Below are 13,087 nucleotides of genomic sequence, written 5' to 3'. Positions count from 1 at the left end.
GATAGATGACGATCTACTACTGGTTATGTATTCAGGATACATGGGGCTCCAGTTAGTTGGTGATCGATGTTACAGGCTACAATGGTACTTTCTGTTAGACCCTAGAGGGGGGGTGATTAGGGTCTTATGCTAATCTAATCCGATTATATGCCAATTAAAAATTAATTAACAAGTTATCCTAGCAAGTATGAAATGCAACAATATATATGAACTAGGATAAGCAAAATACAATATGATATATCCTAGCAAAGAGGTATATAGTGAAATATATGCAATGATATATAATCTTAAGGGTAAACAATCTAAACTAGATAGTGTGCAATATAATCAACAAGCAATATACAAAGGCGATATAAGATAAGAACATAAAAGTAAGTGCGCCAATACAATCACAAAAAAACAATATGATTACGGAGTTCGGTCCCCACGACCTACGTCTCCGCTCCTCACCTCGAGGAGATCTCCACTATCACAACCGGGTTTTCTACGTTCACCCGAACAACGTTTACACCTCACAATACAATCACTATGCAATCACACCTCACACACTAAGTGTTGGTCCTAGCCCGTGTCCTCCTCCTCAAGTGCTCGGTTACAACCTCTCCCTAGGCACGTCAACCGACGCCACTCCTCTTGGATTCGACCCCGTCTCTCACCACACACTTCTCTCGGTGTACAAGTGTATTACAAGTGAATCCTCACAATTAGGCACAATATAAATCAATTAATTGTTCTCTAAACAAGATAAAAACTCAATTAAGCTCACTCTCAATGTCACAAACCCACAAACCTAAATTATACTATGAATGTAAATACAATAAGCTCAATAGGTTGTGTGTGAACAAAGAGATAAAACAATATAAACTCAATATGAAATCTAGCTTATGAAATTAAGAACAAACTTATAAAATGTTAGAATTGAGTTTAAGGAAACTTCTCTATAGATGACAAGAGAGAGTGAGAAGAATGAATGCTCAAACACCAAGGATGATCTCCACTTGCTCTTGTGAAATTTGCTCCACAAATCAAACTCTTGTAAATGCTTAAAAGCTTTTTAAACAAACACTAAACAAGTTTAAACCCTTGTTAAAATTTTTTAAACCATTCTCTTGTCTATTAGAAAAGAGTACAATGGGGGTATATATAACCTCCCAAGAACTCGGCCAAAAACCTGAGCAAAAGACAAAACAGCCCCAAGGCAACGGTCATAAAAAGAGCCGTTGGAACTGTACTGGACAGGCGTGTCGAGGCCGTCCGGTTCGAACGCGATTAAAAGCCTCGGTCGACGTGACAGGTTCGACCGACGTTACTATCTGTCGCCAGTAACTCATGAGCTCAGGTGTCGGTCGGACCGGTTCGGTCGAGCGAGAAAATCTGACATTATCAAAAACTGTATATCAATTTTAAAACACATGTTAAAAAATATCAAATAAATTCCAAAAAATATAAATTTGGGAATTGATTTGTAACATGAAATAAACATGCTACAATGACTGTTTCGAAAAAAGACTTCCCAAAGAAAAATATCATCATTTTACAACTACTCCAATAAAATGAAAATATGAGATACTGATTGAATTTTGATGTTTGACATAAACTTCACACTTTTGAAACTTATGTGAACATGTTTTATAGATTAGTAAAAAGTATAAACTGATATTCAAACGCTACAAACAAGAATATCAATATTTATCAAAAATATGCATATTCTATGGCAATATATTCAAACCTAAGATATTGATTCATTAAATTAAGCTCGTTAAAGATGAATCATATATATATACAATACATATATGACATAAACAAAATAGTATTTTCCATTCTATGCATTTGGTTCATATATACGTCCCGCGAAAACTTAAAACCAAACATAATGTATATATATTATATATATAATTATATATGATTAATATATAGATATATATATATATATATATATATGATAATTATACTTATATAAATATAATATGGTATGAAAACCAACATAATGTGTGTGTATAGATATTGAGCTTAACGTACTTAACACACATAATATAAATCCTAAACTAAGTTACCCAAGCTTGATCGTGATCTTCAATGAGCTCAACTTGGTACACGTGCGGATGAAGCTTGAACTTGATCTTTAACTTGAATTGTACGTTGCTTCACTCCATAATTCCGCCAACCTCCTCTTGATATGATCGTTATGGCGCAATCCATCCAACCTCCAACACGTTGTTTGCCTAGAATAAGTACAAACACTAGACAGACAACATTAGTAATGACTTATTTGTTAAACATCATCAAAACAAGAAGGCCAACACTTTCTACTACAGAGGCTGAGTGCACGGCCATAACGGAGGGAGTGAAGGAAGCATTGTGGTTGTGGGGGTCTTCTAGACGATTTGGGGATTGAGCAGGAGAATGTGAACTTGTGGTGCGATAGTCAGAGTGCGATTCACTTGGCGAAGAATCAAGTTCATCATGCTCGTACCAAGCATATCGATGTCAGGTATCATTTCGTGAGGGATGTCATAGAGGAAGGCGATATTTCTCTCATGAAGTTGCATACGAATGAGAATCCCACAGACATGTTAACCAATATGGTCACAAGTAGCAAGTTTAAGCATTGCTTGGACTTGCTTCATATCAGCCCGTGTTGATCTGCCCAAGAGGGCATGACCCTTTGGGGCGGTGATGGAGTGAGGTGGAGACTATATGGAGAATAAAACCTGAACTACGGTAAGCTTGATCCCGGTGGAGGGTACACGTAGACAGCCGTAGTATAGTGGCACAGCTGGTTTGACTTGGTTTTAGCCTGGTTTGGTGTTTCAGATCTCTCTGATGATGTTCGCGGTGTTCTTCTGGTGTTCGTCCAAAATTTGAGGTTTATCAAATGATATACGAGGTGGCGAATTATAAACAAGATGTGGGGTGGGGGCCACACCCACCCACGAAGTTCCAGCGGGCTGGAATTTTTCCAGACCCGATTTTGGACTGAGTTCCCTATAAATAGGAACGTGTTGTGAGGGTTTTAGTTGGCTGAGGGTTTTTTTAGTGGGCTGAAAAGGAAAAAAAATGCATTAGAAGGGGAAAAAATGTAGAGGTGAAGAAAAAAGGACAGAGGGTTTTTTCGACTGCAGAAAAAGAGAGATCTAGAGGAGGGAGTTTTTGGAGAGATTTTACAAGAGAGAGGTCAATTTATTTTAAGCAATGTAGGCTGTCTAAAAATCACAACAGATAGCTGATCCCCATCAAACACCGATGACGGAAGTTATAATCTGATGATATCCATAAGGCTACAATTTGAGGACTTTCATGTAGATCGCTAAAGGTTACAATCTGACGACCTTCACGACAACTGATGAAAGCTCTAATTCAACAGCCTTCACAATCAACATCTGGAGTTACAATTTGATGACTCTTATATTTTCAAGGAGCTAAGACAAAGGTTACAAGGTGACGATCTTTGCAACGCTCTTGAGACTACAAATTGACGGTCTCTTCATATTAAAACACAAATATCTCTCAAACCGTAAGGAATTTGACAAAACTGACGGAGCAAACTGAACCCTATGGGGTGGGTTTGGTCGGCTCCGTCTCGTCGAGATAGCCAATTTTCATATATAATTCGTCCAATTCCGACTTACGGTTTGAAAGTTATGACCTGTTCTTCGCCACTAAGCCGATTTTCATATATAATTCGTCCAACTCCGTCCTATCAAGATTCTTTGAAGAGGATACAGAAGTCTCCATTCATACCCTTCTCGCCACTAAGCAGAAGAAGAGGGAGTCCGTCAAAGCCTTCGTCAAAAGGTTCCGAACCATGGCTCTCCGGTGTTCGTCAGGTATGACACAGTCTACCTTAGTAGAGACCTGTCGACACAACTTGCAAACCGACCTCCTCGCCCGAATAGGAGTTGCAGAATGCCGTTCTTGGAGATAACTAATCTCTCAAGGTGAGCAGGCTCAAAAAATCATTGTCAGGATCAAAGCTGAAGAACAAAGTAGGCAGGATCAGCCCGAGCAAAAAAAATCATTGTCAGGATCAAAGCTGAAGAACAAAGTAGGCAGGATCAGCCCGAGCAATCAGACCAAGTTCAATCTTCTCCTGAGCAACCGGACCAGGCTCACTCTTCCCAGTCAGAAGAGAAAGATACTACAACCACTAAAGTCAATCCTCTTCAGTAGGATGGCGGGTCCAACAACTATCACGTTAACAGTTACCTCTGATAGTCAAACTCGTTAGATAATGGCTCACTAGGCTATGTGCTATGTCTACTCTTTTTTCCCCATGCACTTATTCAAGACTAGGAGTTGGTTTATTTGTAGTCCATTGGATTATGAATAATAAATTTTCTGAGTGGTCATGTTCAATAAAATACCTCTGTCAACTACAAAATCTACCACAAAACTATCATGTTAACAGTTATCTCTGATAGTCCCTCAACTTGCTAATCCTCTTCACTAGGATGTCAGGTCCACAAAACTATCATGTCAACAGTTACCTCTGATAGTCCATCAACTTGCCAATCTTCTTCAATAGGATGGCATATCTAAAAAACTATCACGTTAACAGTTACCTTCGATAGTCAAACTCATCAGATAATGACCTACCTGGTGATGTGACTCTATTCCGACTTCATGGATAGTGCCTCACTAGGTGATGTGATTTGTCTACCTCTTTTTCTTCCCCTGCTAAGTCTTAATCAAGACTGGGGGTTGATTACTTGGAATCCACTGGATTAAGAGTAACGAATCTTTCACATCGTCGAGTTAACATTACACTTCTGACGATCATAATCCCCACAGAGTATGCATTCAGTTTGCATCACTCCTAATTTGTCACGTTAACAATACACCTCTGACAATCAACTTATCAATCCTTGACAATAGGATGATAAGTCCTCAAAATTGTTCAAATCGCAATCTTCCCCAGCAAGACACTAAGTCTTCAAAATACTATCGCTTCTGATGATAAACTCACCTAGCAAGTCTCCCCAGCGAGACGCTAATCCCTAAAATCTTGTACAAGTCACAAGTACACTCCAAAATCTTGTCACGTTAACAATACACCTCTGACAAAACCCACTTATCAATCCTCGTCAATAGGATGATAAGTCCCCAAAGTTGCTCCAATCGAAACACAAATCTTGTCACGTTAACAATACACCTCTGACAAAACCCACTTATCAATCCTCGTCAATAGGATGATAAGTCCCCAAAGTTGCTCCAATCGCAACACAAATCCTGTCAAGTTAACACTACACCTCTGACAAAACCAACTTATCGACTCTCTCCAATAGAGCGATAAGTCCTCAAAATTGCTTCCATAGCAATATTTTTCTTGTCACGTTAACAATACACCTCTGACAACCCACTTATCAATCCTCGTCAACCCACTTATTAATCCTCGTCAATAGGATGATAAGTCTCCAAAGTTGCTCCAATCGCAACACAAATCCTGTCACGTTAACACTACACCTCTGACAAAATCAACTTATCGACTCTCGTCAATAGAGCGATAAGTCCTCAAAATTGCCCCGATCGCAAATTCTTCTTGTCATGTTAATATTACACCTCTGACAAAAATTAACTTATCAACTCTCCTCAATAGAGCGATAGATCCACAAACCCGTCAAGTTAACACCACACCTCTGATGACCAAATCAACTTATCGACTCTCTTCAATAGAGCGATAGGTCCATAAAATACTGTTAGGTTAACATAACACCTCTAACAGTCAACCCCCTAATGAACTTGTTAATCCTTTTTTTTAATAAGAATAGCAAGTTTTTATTATAAAATCCCCAGCGGATTAAAGATTTTCTGGAATTATCCTAGTGATAATAAAGAAAATTTTTGAATTTCACTTTAGGTGAAAATTTATGCCAAGTTAATACTATACCTCTGGCACTTCCAACTTTCTTTCGGTGTTTCAAGCCACACAGGAAGAAACGGCACAAAAAATCCATGCCTTTATGTAAGGGGGACTTTATCTCGATCCCTAATTAGAGATAAGTCTACGCCTAATACGCGTTGCCGGTTAATCTTTCGCCGTGAAAAAGACACCAGGATTCATGCCTAGGAGAATCTATCTCGACCCCTAAACAGAGATAAGCCTGCATCTAACACATGCTGCCGGGTGGGTCGTTCCCGTGAAAATGATCAAGTCTACGTATTCAACATCGTAGCACCAAAATCCATACCTTTCACGTATGGGGGACTTTATCTCGATCCCTAATTAGAGATAAGTCTGTATCTAACACATGCTGCCGGGTAGCCCCTACGTATTCAATATCGTAGCAGGTTGTTATTAATAACGCCAAAATCCATGCTTTACACGCATGGGGGACTTTATCTCGATCCCTAATCAGAGATAAGTCTACGCCTAACACGCGTTGCCGGTTAGTCTTTTCCCGTAAAAAATAACAAAGTCTATGTATTCAAAATCATAGCGCTAAGTCTAAGAGAGTTCATTCTTTTAGCACAACGTTACATGTGTAACGGACTTAGACAATCCACATGCTAGCCCGACTCAAACGGTAGTCGGTAAAGGCTTATCAAATCCGTTGATGGCTGAGGGTTTGCCAAAAATCCTATGCATGTTTGCAGGCCCATCAACTTAATGGATATAAACTGAGACTTGAATCAGATGAGCTAAAGACAAGTCTCAAAGACTTAGTCAAAAATGCATGAGAGCCACCTCCGCATCTCAAGTCGAAACGTCAAGGTCAGACCCGCGTTGCAAACAAGAAAACGCCGAGGTCACAACCGTATTCCAAATTCAAAATGCAAGGGATCCTGCGTGTCAAATCCTTTCAACCAAGGTGCCTTCGAAGCGAGTGCAAAGAACAACTCCTTTACGGCAAAGACTCTACAGCTCCAAGATCAGAGTTGAGATCCAAAGTATTCCGAAAATTCGTCCTAGTCAACCGCGAACTTTCGAAAACTTTGGAGGGGGTTCTGTAGGCTGTCTAAAAATCACAACAGATAGCTGATCCCCATCAAACACCGATGACGGAAGTTATAATCTGACGATATCCATAAGACTACAATTTGAGGACTTTCACGTAGATCGCTAAAGGTTACAATCTGAAGATCTTCATGACAACTGATGAAAGCTCTAATTCAATAGCCTTCACAATCAACATCTGGAGTTACAATTTGATGACTCTTATATTTTCAAGGAGCCAAGACAAAGGTTACAAGGTGACGATCTTTGCAACGCTCTAGAGACTACAAATTGACGGTCTCTTCATATTAAAACACAAATATCTCTCAAACCGTAAGGAATTTGGCAAAACTGACGGAGCAAACCAAACCCTATAAGGTTGGTTTGGTCGGCTCTGTCTCGTCGAGATAGCCAATTTTCATATATAATTCGTCCAATTCTGACTTACGGTTTGAAAGTTATGACATGTTCTTCGCAGCAAGTCATGTTCTAAAGTCCGTCTGCAAGACTGGACTTCGTCTGAACATTGGACTTAGCCTGAAGCTCGCCGAGCCCACCTGAGACTCACCTCTGCATCCAAGATTCAAAACGCAGAGGTCATCCCCGCGTTCTAAACTCAAAACGCAGAGGTCGTAGCTGCGTTCCAAACTCAAAACGCAGAGGTCATGGCCGCGTTCCAGATTCAAAACACAGAGGTCGTCGCCGCGTTCTAAACTCAAAACGCAGAGGTCGTGGCTGCGTTCCAAACTCAAAACGCAGAGGTCGTGGATGCATTCCAAACTCGAAACGCAGAGTTTGTGGACTTAAAACGCAGAGCTCAACTCTGCGTCCCAGGTCCAAAAACGCACAGTTCATGCAGAGCTCAACTCTGCGTCCCAACTCTGCGTTTCAGAGTTCACAACGCTGCGCGACCTGTGCATTTTCAGCCTATAACGTCCCAACTCTGCGTTTCAGAGTTCACAACGCATCGTGACCCGTGCTTTCAGCTACCCAAAATAGGCCCAACTCTGCGTTTTTAGTCTAAAACGCAGAGTTCGGCCCAGACCGCCCAGATTAGCGTTTTGACTCATTCAAAGCACTAACAGAACGGTTTCAAAACCGTTTTCCCCACGATTTGGGGAGCTGTTTAGGGGGGGGGGGTTACACCCCACTCAGCCCATTGAGGAGCAAATTAAGGGGGCGGTTACACCCCCTTAATCCCCTATAAATACCTCGAAACTCAATTGAGTTCAGATCCTTCCTTTTTTTTTGGGCAGCAAAGAAGAGATCTTCGGCTAGCTTTTGAGGGGAATTGTTGGAGCTTTGGAGACTAGCAACAGGATCTTCTTCATCCTTGGCTTACTAACCGATTTCGGTTAAATCAACTCGGTTAAATCAACTCTTTCACAAAGTTTTTCTAAACTCGCTCTGAGTTATTAACTCGTTAAGAGTTATTTTCAAACTTGCCACGCAAGTCCTCCACAATGTCAAATCGTGAGGAGAAGACCACGTTCCAGTGAATCAAGACGTTCGGATCGTTAACGGAGAGCAAACTCGACGCGAGCATTCGAGGGAGGCACTCCATCGCCACCGTAAAGAACCCAGTTTTAAACAAAGGGGAGAGTCAAATTTATTCTCCTCTCTTTTGTAATCAGAAAATTCAATTGTAACTGAGATTAAAGGAATAAAAATCAATTTTCCTTCATTTCTTTTACTGCAAATTTTTCCACAAACAAGTAAAAAATCAAATCTTCTTTTTTTGGGACGAGCTTGTGGGTTGTACAAGTCATCGATGTTCTTCTCATAGTGGAATCTCCCCTCACCCCTCCCGTGGACGTAGGCAAGTTTGCCGAACCACGTAAATCTCATGTCTTTACTATTTTCTAGGTTTTAGTGGTTTTGCAAAATAGAGTGATTTTACAAATGGGAAGTACAAATTAAAAAATTATTTTTATAATATGTTTATTATCATACTTATAAATATTTCCTAAAGTTTTATATTTTTCTGAATTTATTTGCTATTTTTAAATGCACTTTAAAAGTTAATTTTTGGACATGCACAGTCCCTATGCATGTTCATAAGTCGACTTATCAGGTTGAATAAGTCGACTTATGATTTACTCTTGAAAGTGCATTTAGCCTCTGCCAAGTCAACTTATATATCATAGCTGTTTGCGGTGAAAGTTGATTTCTTTATTACTGAATCTATTACACGTTTATCGATTACAGATTCAAAGTAAAATTAGTCTTTTTTATAAGACTTTCTTACACAATGAAAAAAAAATACAACTCTCTTCAAACAAACACAACGGGTGTTTATCGCCCGCTGCTTGCGTGGGATCTTAGCCTGTGACGGGGACGTTGATATCCGTGGACCACCGCCGATCAGATCTGATTGCTAAAAAAATCAGTCAGAGCTTCGTTGATTCGCGAAGGAATCAAGAAACCATAGCGCTTATCTCGGCAACGGCGAGATAATTGCTCTTCTTAAGATTATCGCAACGGGATAATCTTAAGGAACGGACCCGGAAAACTGCAGATCTGACGAGCTCCTCTTCTTTATGCCGACGAACTCGATTAGATCTCTGCTCCTCCTCCTCTTTAAAATTCATGCACTTTTGATCTTCAATCCGACAGGGCTTCACCAACGCTCGATAATTCCAGATCTCCAAAAATGAGGGCCTGAGGCTTGTATTTATAGGCTCGAGGAAGTTCGGGCGATTAAATTCGCATAAAAGCCCACTTTTAGGCCTGGAGACACCCTTGGGTGTCTCAGCAAGGCCGAGACACCCTTGGGTGTCTCGACCTTGGCCGAGACACCTTAGGGTGTCTCGGTTGGGCCGAGACACCCTGTGGTGTCTCAACTCAGCTGAGACGCTTCTTTTGCCCGCATGTTTGTCCGTTGCTTCCGTAACTTCTTCGTACGAACTCGGATTTGAATGATTCAAAGTACGTTAGAAAGCTAGCAAGGAGATCTACAAGATCCCATGATTGAATCATCTATGGAGTGGATGAGACACGAAGGGCGTTTCTCCTTTTGTAAGCGACATGAGGCTCCCGATCGGTTCGTGTCTCCGTCATTCTAAAATTCCGTTACTCCACATAGTTCGTTGATCCACTTTAGGCATTCATCGATGTTAATCAAGCTTCTGTGAATTGGATAGTAACGTTCATCATCTTTTCTTAGCACCGAGCCGTTCGTGGAGACCTATAGGTAATTTTCGATGCGTACAGATACCCCCTCCAAAGTATTCCAGACTCGTTTCTTTTATAGAAGAGGCTGGAATACTTTGGATGTGATTGGTCCAGGCTTCGGTCAGCGTAAAGGACCTGTAGTTAGCTTTAATTCTTGACTCCTTCGATTTTCAATCCATTCGATACTTTGACGAATAGCTGAAGTTCTTTCGGCGCTGTGTTTATTGTCTGGCCATCGTCGGAGTCTCGAATCTAGAACTGATGGGTTGAGTTTGGCTCGTGTCATTAAGTTGACTTAGAACTAACTACCTCCATAGTATGGTGCTAACTTAGGGTTTCAGATCGCTATATGCTGATTTTTTGTCACAACGCGTTAACCGGCGTTACCTAGGGTTACGTGTTGACCGGCATTGACCTAGGGTTTTGGATCACCCAACGTTGACTTTTGGTCGCAACGCGTTGACTGGTGTTAACACAGTTTATACTCGTACGTTTGCTGGAGTCTACACAGTTTAAGCTCTTAAGGTCTTGGAGCATGGCGATCCTAAATATCGGGTTACAGGACCAACTGTTAAAGCTGGTTCATCTGCATGTATAGATCATATCCTGAAGTTGTTGGATGCTCAAGTCACGAGACCAACTAGTGGAGCTGGTGCGTCAATGACTCGTATTTATAGAATTTTTGGCAAATTCTCAGCCATTAATGGGTTTGATTAGCCTTTACCGACTACCGTTTGAGTCGAGCTAGCATGCAGATTGTTTTAAGTCCATTCCGCATGTAACATTAAGCTAAAAGAGTTAACCCTTTTAGTGCTATGATATTGAATACGTAGACTTTGCCTTTCTTCTATGAAAAGACTAAACAGCGACGTGTATCAGACGTAGACTTAGGATTTTTGGCAAATCCTCAGCCATCAACGGATTTGATATGCCTTTACCGACTACCGTTTGAGTCGGGCTAGCAAGCGGATTGTTGAAATCCGTTCCGAATGTGACGTTGTGCTAAAGGAATGAACTTCCTTAGACTTGATGCTACGACTTCGAATACGTAGACTTCGCCATTGTTACGGGAATAGGCTACCCGACAACGAGTGTTAGGTGCTGACTTACCCTTACTTAGGATTCAGGATAAAAGTCCCCAGACTCGGATTCTGGTGTCTTCTTCAATCGGTAAAAGACTAAACCGGCAACGCGTGTTAGGCATTGGCTTATCCCTACTTAGGATTCAGGATAAAATTCCCCGTGCGTGTGAAGCACGGATTTTGGTGTTATGAATAACAACTTGCCACAATGTCGAATATGTGGGCTTTTGTCCCTTTTTTTTACGGTTAAGGACTAACCGGCAACGCGTGTTAGGCACTGACTTATCCCTTCTTAGGATTCGGGATAAAATTCCCCATGCGTGTGAGGCACGGATTATGGTGTTATTAATAACAACCTGCCACAATGTTGAATATGTGGTCTTTCGTCTTTTTTACGGTCAAAGACTAACCGGCAACACGTGTTAGGCGTTGACCTATCCCTACTTAGGATTCAGGATAAAATTCCCCATGTATAAAAGGAATGAATTTTTGTTGCTACAATGTTGAATACGTAGACTCGGTCGTTTTTACGGGAACGAACCACCCAGCAACGCTGGTTAAGCGCTGACTTATCCCTACTTAGGCTTCGGGATAAAATAACCCAGACTGGATTTTGGTGTCTTTTTTTAATCGGTGAAAGACTAAACCGGCAACGCGTGTTAGGAGTTGACCTATCCCTGCTCAGGATTCGGGATAAAATTCCCTGTGCCTATGAGGTACGGATTTTAGGAGTTGGGAATTGTGTCTTTTCCCAGGGTAAAGACGGACTAGAAAATGGAAGAGGAAGAATTTTATATTCTATCTTCCAACACTGAAGGGGAAGAATTTTATATTCTATCTCCAGTTGGAAAGGAAACTCGAGGTTGGATCTCCACCCCCAGAATCCGGAAAGATGAAACTAGGAGTGGGATCTCCACCCCGAGAATCAGAAAGATTCAAACAACCCTAACTTTTATAGGATTGGTTGTTTGATCCAAAAAGAATTCCTCATTTATTGAGGGGAAAGTCCAAAACCCTAACTTTTATAGGATTGGTTGTTTGATCCAAAAAGAATTCCTCATTTATTGAGGGGAAAGTCCAATTTCGACCCTAACTTTTATAGGTTTGGTTTTCCTCATTTATTGAGGGGAAAGTCCAATTTCGACCCTAACTTTTATAGGTTTGGTTGAAAAAGGAACAAAGGCAGTCTTTCGTTTATCAAAAGGGATGACTCGGTCTTAGTCCTAACTGTCTGTAGGTTTGACTAAGTGAGATTGGGAACAATCCTAACTTTTATAGGTTTGATTGTTCGAGTTGAAAGTGGACATCTCGTTCATGGAAGGAATCGAGAGAAGAATTTGGCTTTGGCCCTAACTTTTATAGGTTTGACCTGAAAGCAAAGAGAGTGGTATACCAGAAGCAATGAGAATGCCGACTCGTACTATCACTCAATGGAGGACTTCAATGCTAAGTGATTAGGACTTAACACGTCAAGCTTTGAAACTTGCCATGAATTGATGGATAGAAAATTTAGTGGACCCACCGCCTATTGATTTGATCAGTGGGGGATTTTGTGAGGAAAGGTTGATCTGTCGTCAAACACTAATAGGAGTTTTGTGAGGGAAGATTGATCCAACGAAGCGATCGAATCTCATCTCAGCAAAAGAGTGTTCAAAAATCACAGTGAGGGTTTAGTGTTTATCACTTTGTTTGTAATAATCAGGTTATCCCTAAGAAAATTACATATAGTATTTTTCCGGGAACTTCCCGTTACATGAATCATCCACTTCCAGCTTCTTCGTGAAACTGGGTTCATCATTGCATTCGGTTACATGATCGGGTTATCCTTAAGAATATTACATATAAAAATTCTCCAGGAACTTCCCATCAATGGTAGGAAACAGTTTAGACTCATATA

Source organism: Asparagus officinalis, chromosome 2, assembly GCF_001876935.1.
Source record: "Asparagus officinalis chromosome 2, Aspof.V1, whole genome shotgun sequence".
Classification (NCBI taxonomy): domain Eukaryota; kingdom Viridiplantae; phylum Streptophyta; class Magnoliopsida; order Asparagales; family Asparagaceae; genus Asparagus; species Asparagus officinalis.
The sequence above is the reverse complement of the archived record's forward strand: the minus strand, read 5'-3'. Positions refer to the sequence as shown.